Source organism: Rattus rattus, chromosome 2 (genome assembly GCF_011064425.1).
Source record: "Rattus rattus isolate New Zealand chromosome 2, Rrattus_CSIRO_v1, whole genome shotgun sequence".
In the NCBI taxonomy this organism is placed as follows: domain Eukaryota; kingdom Metazoa; phylum Chordata; class Mammalia; order Rodentia; family Muridae; genus Rattus; species Rattus rattus.
Window position 1 is genome coordinate 177,399,294 of NC_046155.1, and position 9,688 is coordinate 177,408,981.

Here is a 9,688-nt window from a genome sequence, read left to right on the forward strand (position 1 = left end):
CCTACTGCCAAAAACAGCAAAAGAAAAAGAAATAAATTCGACTTCATCAAAACTAAAAAAAAAAAAAAAAAAAAAAATAGTGTTCAGAGGACTAAAGTGAAAAGATATGAATTGGAGTATGACTCAGTGGTAGGCAGCTGCCTAGACTCTGCCAGTGAAGGGCTAGACGTGTGGCTCAGGGTAGATGGCCTGCCTACAATCCAGCAGCATGGGCTACATGAGACTGAAAAGGCCAAACCAAACAAGGTGAGGGATAAAGTACTTGCCTTGAAAGAATAAATTGATCTTAAATTCCCAGAATCCATGTAAAAGCCAGGTATTGTTGCATGCATCTATAACCCCAAGCAAAAAAAGGAGATCCCCAGAAGCTAGGAAGTCAGCTGGTCTGGTGTATACTGCAGCAAAGAGGAGCCCCTGCTGCAAACAAGGTATAGATGAGGGCTGACCCACTTACAGGACATGCACACATAAGCACATATGAACATACATCACACACACACACACACACACACACACACACACACAAAGACCCTGCTTCCATCTGGTATTTTGTCACATAAATGAGAAAAGCAACTCATGCAGAGGTTATGAATTGTCAAAATTGGAGGTTCGGGAATGCTGGCAAGGTGCTGTAGTAGTCTTAAACAGGATAGTTCTCACTGACTAGGTAACATTTGGAACTGGAGAGAGAGCCCAGGGAATACAAACACTGCTTTCACAGAGGCCCCAGGTTTAGTTCTTAGCACTCACATCAGACTGCCCATAACTGCCTGTAATTCCAGGTCCAGGGGATCCAGTGTCCTCTCTGGCCTCCTCAGGTACCAGCACACACTTAATACACATACATTTATGCAGGCACACACACAAAGTAATTTTTTTTAAAAAAGAAGGTGACATTGCCAGGTGGTGGTGGTGCATGCCTTTAATCCCAGCACTTGGGAGGCAGAGGCAGTTGGATCTCTGTGAGTTCAAGGCCAGTCTGGTCTACAGAGTGAGTTCCAGGACAGCCAGCTGTACACAGAGAAAACTTGGCTCAAAACAAAAGACAACAACAGCAACAACAAGAAGATGCTATTTGATTTGAGAGTTGAGAGAACCACGGGGAGAAGCTGTGTAAGAGTCTGCTTTTTTTTTTTTTTTAATTAACTTGAGTATTTCTTATTTACATTTCTGTAGAAAGGCTTTTGATGGCAGAGGACACAGCTGGTATCAGAAGTGGGCCTGGATATTGGTCTTCAAAGTCTGTAGCAACCCTGGACACTGTTCTTTTCTATTTCCTGTCTTCTCGGGGAGGCTGCACATCCTTTTGTGTGGTATGTGGATTCTAGAAAGTTCTCTGCCCTATAGCAGCCTGAGTCTCTCCAAGCAGCCACTTCTTGTCTTTCCACCTGTGAATGCACCCCTGAGTACAGAGTAGACAGAACACCCTCGTCGTCTTGGGAGGAGGGGCTCCAGTGATTTATCAGTGTCTGTCAGTGGGCCAGGTGCTCTGTCCAGTGACAAGCCCAGAGCACAAGACAGAGGGTCTACATTTGGTAACATTCTTTTTTTTTTAAGACGGTTTCATTGTATAGCCCTAGCTGTCCTAGAACTCACTCTGTAGACCAGGCTGACCTTGAACTGAGAGATCCACCTGCCTCTGCCTCCAACTGCTGGGATCAAAGTTGAGTTCCAATACCGAGCATTGAGGCTTTCTTTCAGAGCTGTAAAACCGATGTCTCTGATGCAAATCCAAAGTAACCACAGGGACTAGGGATAAAGATGAGAACCAGAGTTTGAGTCCCCAACACTCAGGTAAAAAGCCAGAAAAGGTGGCACTCATTTTTGATACCAGTACTGGGGAGGCAATTTATCTAAAATTGCCTGCTGGCCTCCACACACATGGGATGTTTGTTATACGCACGCACACACTCACAGGATTTACAATGGAATGCCAAGGATGGGGACAAGTCTATTCTCACACATGGACTTGACACAGGCCTTCTGGGTTAAAGTTGGCGCTGTCCAACTGTAAGGGTCTGTGAGTCATTCAAGAGGAATGACACCCCAGACTCAAATAGTGTGCAGCGGCAAAGAGCTTTTATTCTGCAGAGAAGCTGCACGCAGGGGTCTACAGGATCCCAGGAAGGAAGACACATGTGGACTTTGCTAGGTCAGTTTAAAGGTTGTTAGAGTAGGAGTAGGTGACTTTTACCTTTCTTTCCCTTGCTTAGTTAGTTCTTTCTCCAGGGGTATGGGTGACTTTGTGATTGGTTAAGGCTCTGGGTGATTTTGGGAACTTTTGCTGATTAACTATACTTGGCTCAAGCTAGGTGGTGGGGCAGCTTCCTCACTGGCTGCCTGTGAGGTGTGGTTTTTCCTGGAATTGACTTGTTTTGGACTTTTCCAGTTCTGGATAACAGAAAACTTGAACCTGCCAGTTTGTAGCCCATCATGGAGTTCTCTCAGAGCAAAAGGTCTTCAAAACCCAGGCAGCGGATGTAGCTCAGTGGCTGGAGTGTTCGTCAATCATATACGAAGCCCTAGATTCAATCTTTAGCACCACATAAAAACAGTTGTAAAGCAGTGTGTGGTGGTGCTCACCTTTAATTGAGGCATTCAGGAGGCAGAGAGTGGTGGGTCCCTGAGTTTGAGGACAGTCTGGTCTACAGCCCAGGATAGCCAAGGTTACACAGAAAAATCCTGTCTCAAAAAAACAAAAGAAAACAAAATAACAATAAAATAAACCCTTCTGTGGTGACACTTGTGTAATCCCAAACATTCAGGCGGTAGAGGCAAGTGGATCCAGACTTCAAGGTCATCTTTTGCTACATGGTCAGTTTGAGACTAGCCAGGGTTACAGAAGACCCATTTTTCTGTCTCAGAAAAAAGCGATAATAAAGTTTTTTTTTTCTTTTTGGGCCTTTGTTTATTCTACACAGGGTTTCTCTGTATAGCCCTTGCTGTCCTGGAACTCCCTCTGTAGACTAGGCTCTCCTTGAACTCACAGAAATCCCTCCTGCCTCTGACTTGAGAGTGCTGGGATTAAAGGTATATATTACTATACTGTTAATAAAACTTTTTTAAAGAAAGAAAACAGGAAAAAAAAAAAAGAATGATTTGAATGCTGGTCTTGTTGGCATGTCCAGCACCTAGGCAGGAGGACATCCTGAACTACTTGTAAGAAAGACCCTGTCTTGGGGCTGGAGAGATGTTAGAAGCACTTGCTCTGCAATCATGAGGACCCATGAGATCACGAGTTCACATCCCAGCAGGTAATGCCTCTATCTGCAGCCCTGAGGATCTGCTCTCTCCTCTGGTTGCCTGATGTGTACTGTGCTAGGATTACAAGTGCGGAGCCCACGTTTGTCCAGGCTAAAAGTCTCTGAGCTGTGGGAGTGTGCACACATGCACATCCCTTTAAAAGAAAAAGACCTCTGGGCTGGAGAGATGACTCAGTAGGTAATAGCACCGGGTGCTCTGCTTTTCTGGAGGTCCTGAGTTCCATTCCCAGGAGCCACGTGGTGGCTCACAACCATCTGTAATGAGATCCGAAGTCCTCTTCTGGTGTGCAGGCGTATGTGCAGACAATACACTCACATACATAAAATGTGTAAAGAGTCTCAAAAAAAAAAGGCTCTGGGGGTTGGGGATTTAGCTCAGTGGTAGAGCGCTTGCCTAGGAAGCGCAAGGCCCTGGGTTCAGTCCCCAGCTCCGGAAAAAAAAAAAAAAAGAAAAAAGAAAAAGACTCTGTCTCAAAAACCAAAACAAAGCTATAAGTTGAATTCACCAAATGAAAAGGTAAGGCAAAAAGAATGTTCCTTAAAAGCATTATTTAAAAATAGCTCATCAGTTAAGAGCACATTCTGCTCTTCCAGAGGACCTAAATTATATCCCCAGCACCCACATTGAGCAGCTCACAACCACTCCAGCTCTAGGGCATCTTCCACCTTACTCTGGCCTCCTCAAACACTGCATTTGTGTTGCCCAACTCACACTCATTACATACATATAATAATTAAACATAAAGATCCTAACCAATCATGGTGGCACATGCCTAGCACTTGGGAGGCAGATGCAGGTGGATCTCTTGAGTTCAAGGCCAGCCTGGTCTACAGAGTAAGTTCCAGGACAGCCAGGGCTGCACAGTGGAACCCTGTCTCAAAAAAACAAACAAACAAACAAACAAAAAAACACCCCAAAGCAATAATACATAAATTAACATTTTAATTTTATGTGTATGGGTATTTTGCCTGTATGTATGTATGTATGTATGTATGTATGTATGTATGTATGTATATATGTATGTATATATATGCACACAATGATGGAGGAGACCAGAAGAGGGCATTGGATCCTATGCACCTGGAATTATAGACAGTTTTGAAATGTCATATGGTTGCTGGGACTGGAACCCAGATCTTTTGCAAGAGCAGCCATCGTTCTTTGTCATTGATTTAGAGACAGTGGAACCTGAGAGAATGGAACCGATCGATGAGGCCGACTAAAGCCTCAGGCAGTAGCCAACTTCATTCAGAGCCTCAGACAATTTATATCCTGAGAGTTAAGAATGGTTACCTGAGTAAAGTTCTCAAGAATTCAGGCTGTAGGCAGTCACAAGGACAAGCCACACGTGGCAAAACATATTTCCCATAGAGGCAATATAAAGGATAATTTAAACAATTAATTGGATAATACCAGTAAGCAATCTAAAGCAAACTTACTCCTAGCCACTGCCCCTGTGAGGAACATGAAAACACATTCCAAGAACAATTCTATGTTTTTGGTTTTTTTCTAAGATTTATTTTAGTTTTTTTTTCTTTTTTTTTTTTTTTCCTGAGCTGGGGACCGAACCCAGGGCCTTGTGCTCGCTAGGCAAGTGCTCTACCACTGAGCTAAATCCCCAACCCGATTTATTTTATTTATGTAAGCACACTGTTGTTGCCCACCAGAAGAGGGCATCAGATCTCATTACAGATGGCTGTGAGCCACCATGTGGTTGCTGAGATTTGAACTCAGGACCTCTGGAAAAGCCATCTCTCCAGCCCACAATTCCATGTTTTGAAGAAACTGAAGTCACAAGACTTTTGTTTCTTGGAGTGTTCTCACAAGCATTCAGACGTCTTTTCACATGACTCCATTTCTGGACCTTATTCTGACATTCTTAACCACTGAACTATCTTTCCAGCCTCTTGTACATGGACTTTGTAATGTTAAACTCTCTTGCTTTTCAAAAGCAATCACCTAATCCCCTAGGACCTCAGTGGGTCTCCATGGGAATCTTGGCCTGGGAAGAAAGTCCCTGAAGGACTTGGTAAAGCATAAACCAGCCAATGGACACAGGAGAGCTTTGACTTATTCTTGGAGTGTCTGCAAGTTTGAGGTTCTCTGCCAAGGTAAAGCTAAAGGGAGATGAAATTAGCCAGGTGGAGGCAGCACGTGCCTTTAATCTCAGCACTTGGGACGCAGAGGCCTGTGAATCTATGTGGGTTTAAGGCCAGCCTGGTCTACAGAACTAGCTAGTCTCAGGATAGCCTGGGCTATACAGAGAAACCCTGTCTCAAAAAATCAAGTAAGTAAGTAAGTAAGTAAATAGATAACTAAATAAGAGGTGAAATAAAAAGGTGTAGATTTTAGAGGTTCACAAGACAACAGGTTAAGAATAGCTGCTCAAAGACTGTGTGTGTGACACTGTGGAGCTGGGAACTGGGAAGAACAGGTGTCAGGTTACAGAGGCAGAACCGCAAACCTGCAGCAGACCTCTCTTTCTGCCCTTCCGGAGTTCGACCTCTCTTTCTGCCCTTCCGGAGTTCGATGTGGGAGGAGATGGCTCTTTCCCTCCTTCCTTTCCACTGCCTTCTCTTTTTCTTTCTTCTACATAATTTTCATTATATTCATGTACGTATGTATATAACTTCATACACCACAGCATCCGTGTGGAGGCCAGAGGACACCCTTCAGGAGCAGGTCATCGTCTTCACTCCGTGGGTCCAGAGTCAAGCTCAGGAGGTCATCAGGCTTGGTGGCCATCATCTCTCTGTGTGTGGGTGGGTTGTGTGTGTGTGTGTTTCCAAGAAAAGGTCTTTTTTTTTTTTGGTTCTTTTTTTCGGAGCTGGGGACCGAACCCAGGGCCTTGCGCTTCCTAGGCAAGCGCTCTACCACTGAGCTAAATCCCCAACCCCAAGACAAGGTCTTATGACAAGGTCTTATTATGTGGCTCTGGTTGTCCTGAAACTCACTGTCCCAGGCCGGCCTCCCAAGTGCTGGTATTAACGGTGTTAACCACCACCGCCCACTCAGTGGCCACCATCTTCACCATCTGATCCATCTTTTCTTCCTTTTTCTCTCCTCCTCTCCCTCCATCCCTTACCTTCCAAAGATTAATTATATTTTATGGGTATGACTGTTTTGCCTGCTTCTGCACCACATACATGTAGTACCCTCAGAGGCTAGAAGAGGATGTCGGATCCCCTGGAACTGGAGTCACAGATGATTATGAGCTACCATGTTGTGTTGGAAACTCAACCTGGGTCCTCTGGATGAGCAGCCAGTGCTTTTAGTCAATGAACTCTCCAGCCCTACTCGACCCCAAGCCCCATTTGTTGAGATAAAAACCTCACTATGCATTCCTGAATTTTTTAAATGTTTTTTTTTACTTATATGAGTACACTGTAGCTGTCCTCAGACACACCAGAAGAGGGCATCTGATCCCATTACAGATGGCTGTGAGCCACCATGTGGTTGCTGGGAATTGAACTCAGGACCTCTGGAAGAGCAGTCAGTGCTTTTAACCCCCAAGCCATCTCTCCAGCCCTATGTATCCCTGATTGACCTGGAACTGGTGTGCATTCTCACGCCTTGTTTCCAGAGTTCTGATTTTACTGGCAACCTCTCTCCTCCCTCTCCCTTTCCCTCCCTCTTCCTCTCCGTCTCCTTCTCCCTTCTTCCCTGCCTCTCTCCCTCTCTCCCTTGTCCCTCTCCCTTTCTCCCTCTTCTAACCTTTAAAAAAAGAAAAGGAAGATCACATTTAGGCCCAGCAGAGGTAGGCAGATCTTTGTTGAATTCAAAGACAGCCTGGTATACAAAGTTAGTTCCAGGAGAGCCAAGACTACACAGAGAAACCCTGTCTTCTCCCCGACCCCACCCCCCAAAAAAGAAAAAAAAAGATTTATTTTATTTTGAATTGTTGGTGTGTGTGAACATGCATGAGTGTGTGTGTGTGTGTGTGTGTGTGTGTGTGTGTGTGTGTGTGTGTGTGTATACAAGGGCAGGAACTCTGGTAAGTCAAAAGAGGGTATTAGATCCTGGAGAACAGATTTCGTGAGCTGCTGGAGCCAAGCTGTGAGGGAGGGATTGGGGGGTAGGTGGGGATGGAGTAGGGTGGGATGTCTTGTGAAGAACAACAATCCCTCTTACCTCCAACCCCCCTCTATCCATCATTTTCTTTCCACTAGAATTCAATGTGTAGCCAAGAATGACCTTGAGCTTTTTGCACTGTTTTTTTGTTTTTGAGACAGGGTTTTGTTATGAAGTCTTGACTGGCCTGTAACCACTGTGTGATCAGGTTGGCCTGAAGTCCCCCAGCCCCCCTTCCTCTGCCTCCTGAATGCTGGCATTAAAGGTGCGTGCCATGGCTTGTGGGACTGACCTTGAACTTCTGATTCTCTGGCATTCACCTTCCAAATATCAGGTTGACAGGCCAGTGTCCTAACTCTTTTCTAAATGTAATTGTGTGTGTGTGTGTGTGTGTGTGTGTGTGTGTGTGTGTGTGTGTGTGTGTGTGTGTTGCGTCTGTGATGTACGTGTAGATGCAGTGTGCCGCCGCCTGTGTGGAGGTCTGACTATAACCTTTGGCTGTTAGTTTCTTCATTTCACTATGAAAGTTCCAGGGATCAAACTCAGGTCGTCAGGTTTGGCAGCATGGGCCTCTGTACATAGAGCTCCCTGGCCTGCCTGCTGCTTCTTACCTAACAACATCATCCTGAGGTGTTCCCTACCGTGTGAGGGCCACAAAAAGACCATCTTCATTACTTTCCTCCAGATGACTTCCACTGTTCAGTTCTTTTTTTCTCTCACTCTTGTACCAAGCACAGAGACTTGGGTATGATGAGTTAAATATATGTTTGACACAACACTCTTGTATTATTAGATGAGGAAAAGCAGGTTACAGAGCGACCTATATATAGGAAGAGTGCTTTGTTGGGGGGAAATGTATTTGTATGAGGAAAATTCTGGAAGGAAGCATAAAAATGCAAATGGCATTTGACAGGCTGATGTTCACTTGGCCCTCTCCTCCCTTCTCTGGATCCTCTCATCTGTTCCTCTCACAATCACCATCATTGTCAGGGTGCATTTGGCTGCCAGGAATGGGAGCCCAATCAAGAGAGGCTTGTGGGAGAATTCAGGGACTTCCGAAGGCCATTTACTCCTCAAGAACAGGGACTCATTTGTGCTGTTCACTCAATTTTGTTGAATAAATCTGCGGGTTGGCATAACAAAAATATGAATCCAAGCCGGCTTCTTAGAGTCCCTAGGTAGTTACTGCCCTCATACCATCTCTGACCCTTTCTTACTTCCCCCCAAAGCTCATGTTCCTCCTCTCCTTCCTTTCCTCTCTTTTGTCTCAGTTCATTTCTATCTCTGCTTTTTTTTTTTTTTCTTTCAGGGGGTGGTTAAGACAGAGACTTGCTATGTAGCCACAGCAGGACTGGTGGTACACTATGTAGCCCAAGCTGGCTTTGATCATTCTTATGGTTGCGTGTATGTGTTCCCGTGTGTGTGGAAGTCAGATCTCACCTCCATGGTGTCCTCCCTCAGGAACTGTCCACTGGAGTGTGGGGGTTAAGCTGGTCAGCATGCCCCTGTTCCTATTTTTCCAGTGTCCCTGCACCTGGCTCTGTGTGCAGATGTTGGAGAGTCAACTCAGGTCTCCACACTTGGGTCCTGAGTGCCTTACTGATGGTACCATATTCCCAGCCCACTATTATATTCTATTAAGATGGGGTCTCGTGCAGCATAGGCTGCTGTTGAACCCCTGATCTATAATTGCTAATTGGTATTGGAGGGCTGTAACTTTAATTTTTTTCAAACCTTATTTTTAATAATGGTTCTTAAATGCTTTAACCTCCTTTTTAGCCCATCATCCACCAGAGGTAGTGGAAAAGAAAGGATATGGGGGTGGGGGGTTGGGGTGAAGGGAAGTGGACTTGTTTAGAAAGGTTCTTTGGAACAACTACCGTCTGTAATATCTGGAAATTGCCAGTTCAGGTCACAGGTCAGCAGCTGCAGCTCGAGCCACTCCCAAACACTTCACAAATAGACCAGCAGTCCAGTTCTATAGAGTCAGGATAGCAAACATGAATCAGCAGTGGTCGCACTACCTAGCAGGGACAGCCAGGCTTCAGCCTCCACAAGTCAGCAGGAGGGATCAGGAGGGACCCCAGGAGAAGTTGTCAGCTGTGCCTCTCTCAATGAAGAAGATCAGCAAAGACTGGAGACCAACAAGCATTGTACAACCAGCTCTATAAGCAAGACTAGCTTAGCCTCTGTCACTGCCCATCTAGACCTTTTTATACTTTCTCCAAACATCATGTGTCCTTCACACATCTTGCCTCAGCATGTATATCTGTTTCAGGTGACGTCACTCTACCAATCAGTCCCAGTTCTCGGAAGTGGCAAGAAATTACAGCACACCACCAGAAGTGCTGGC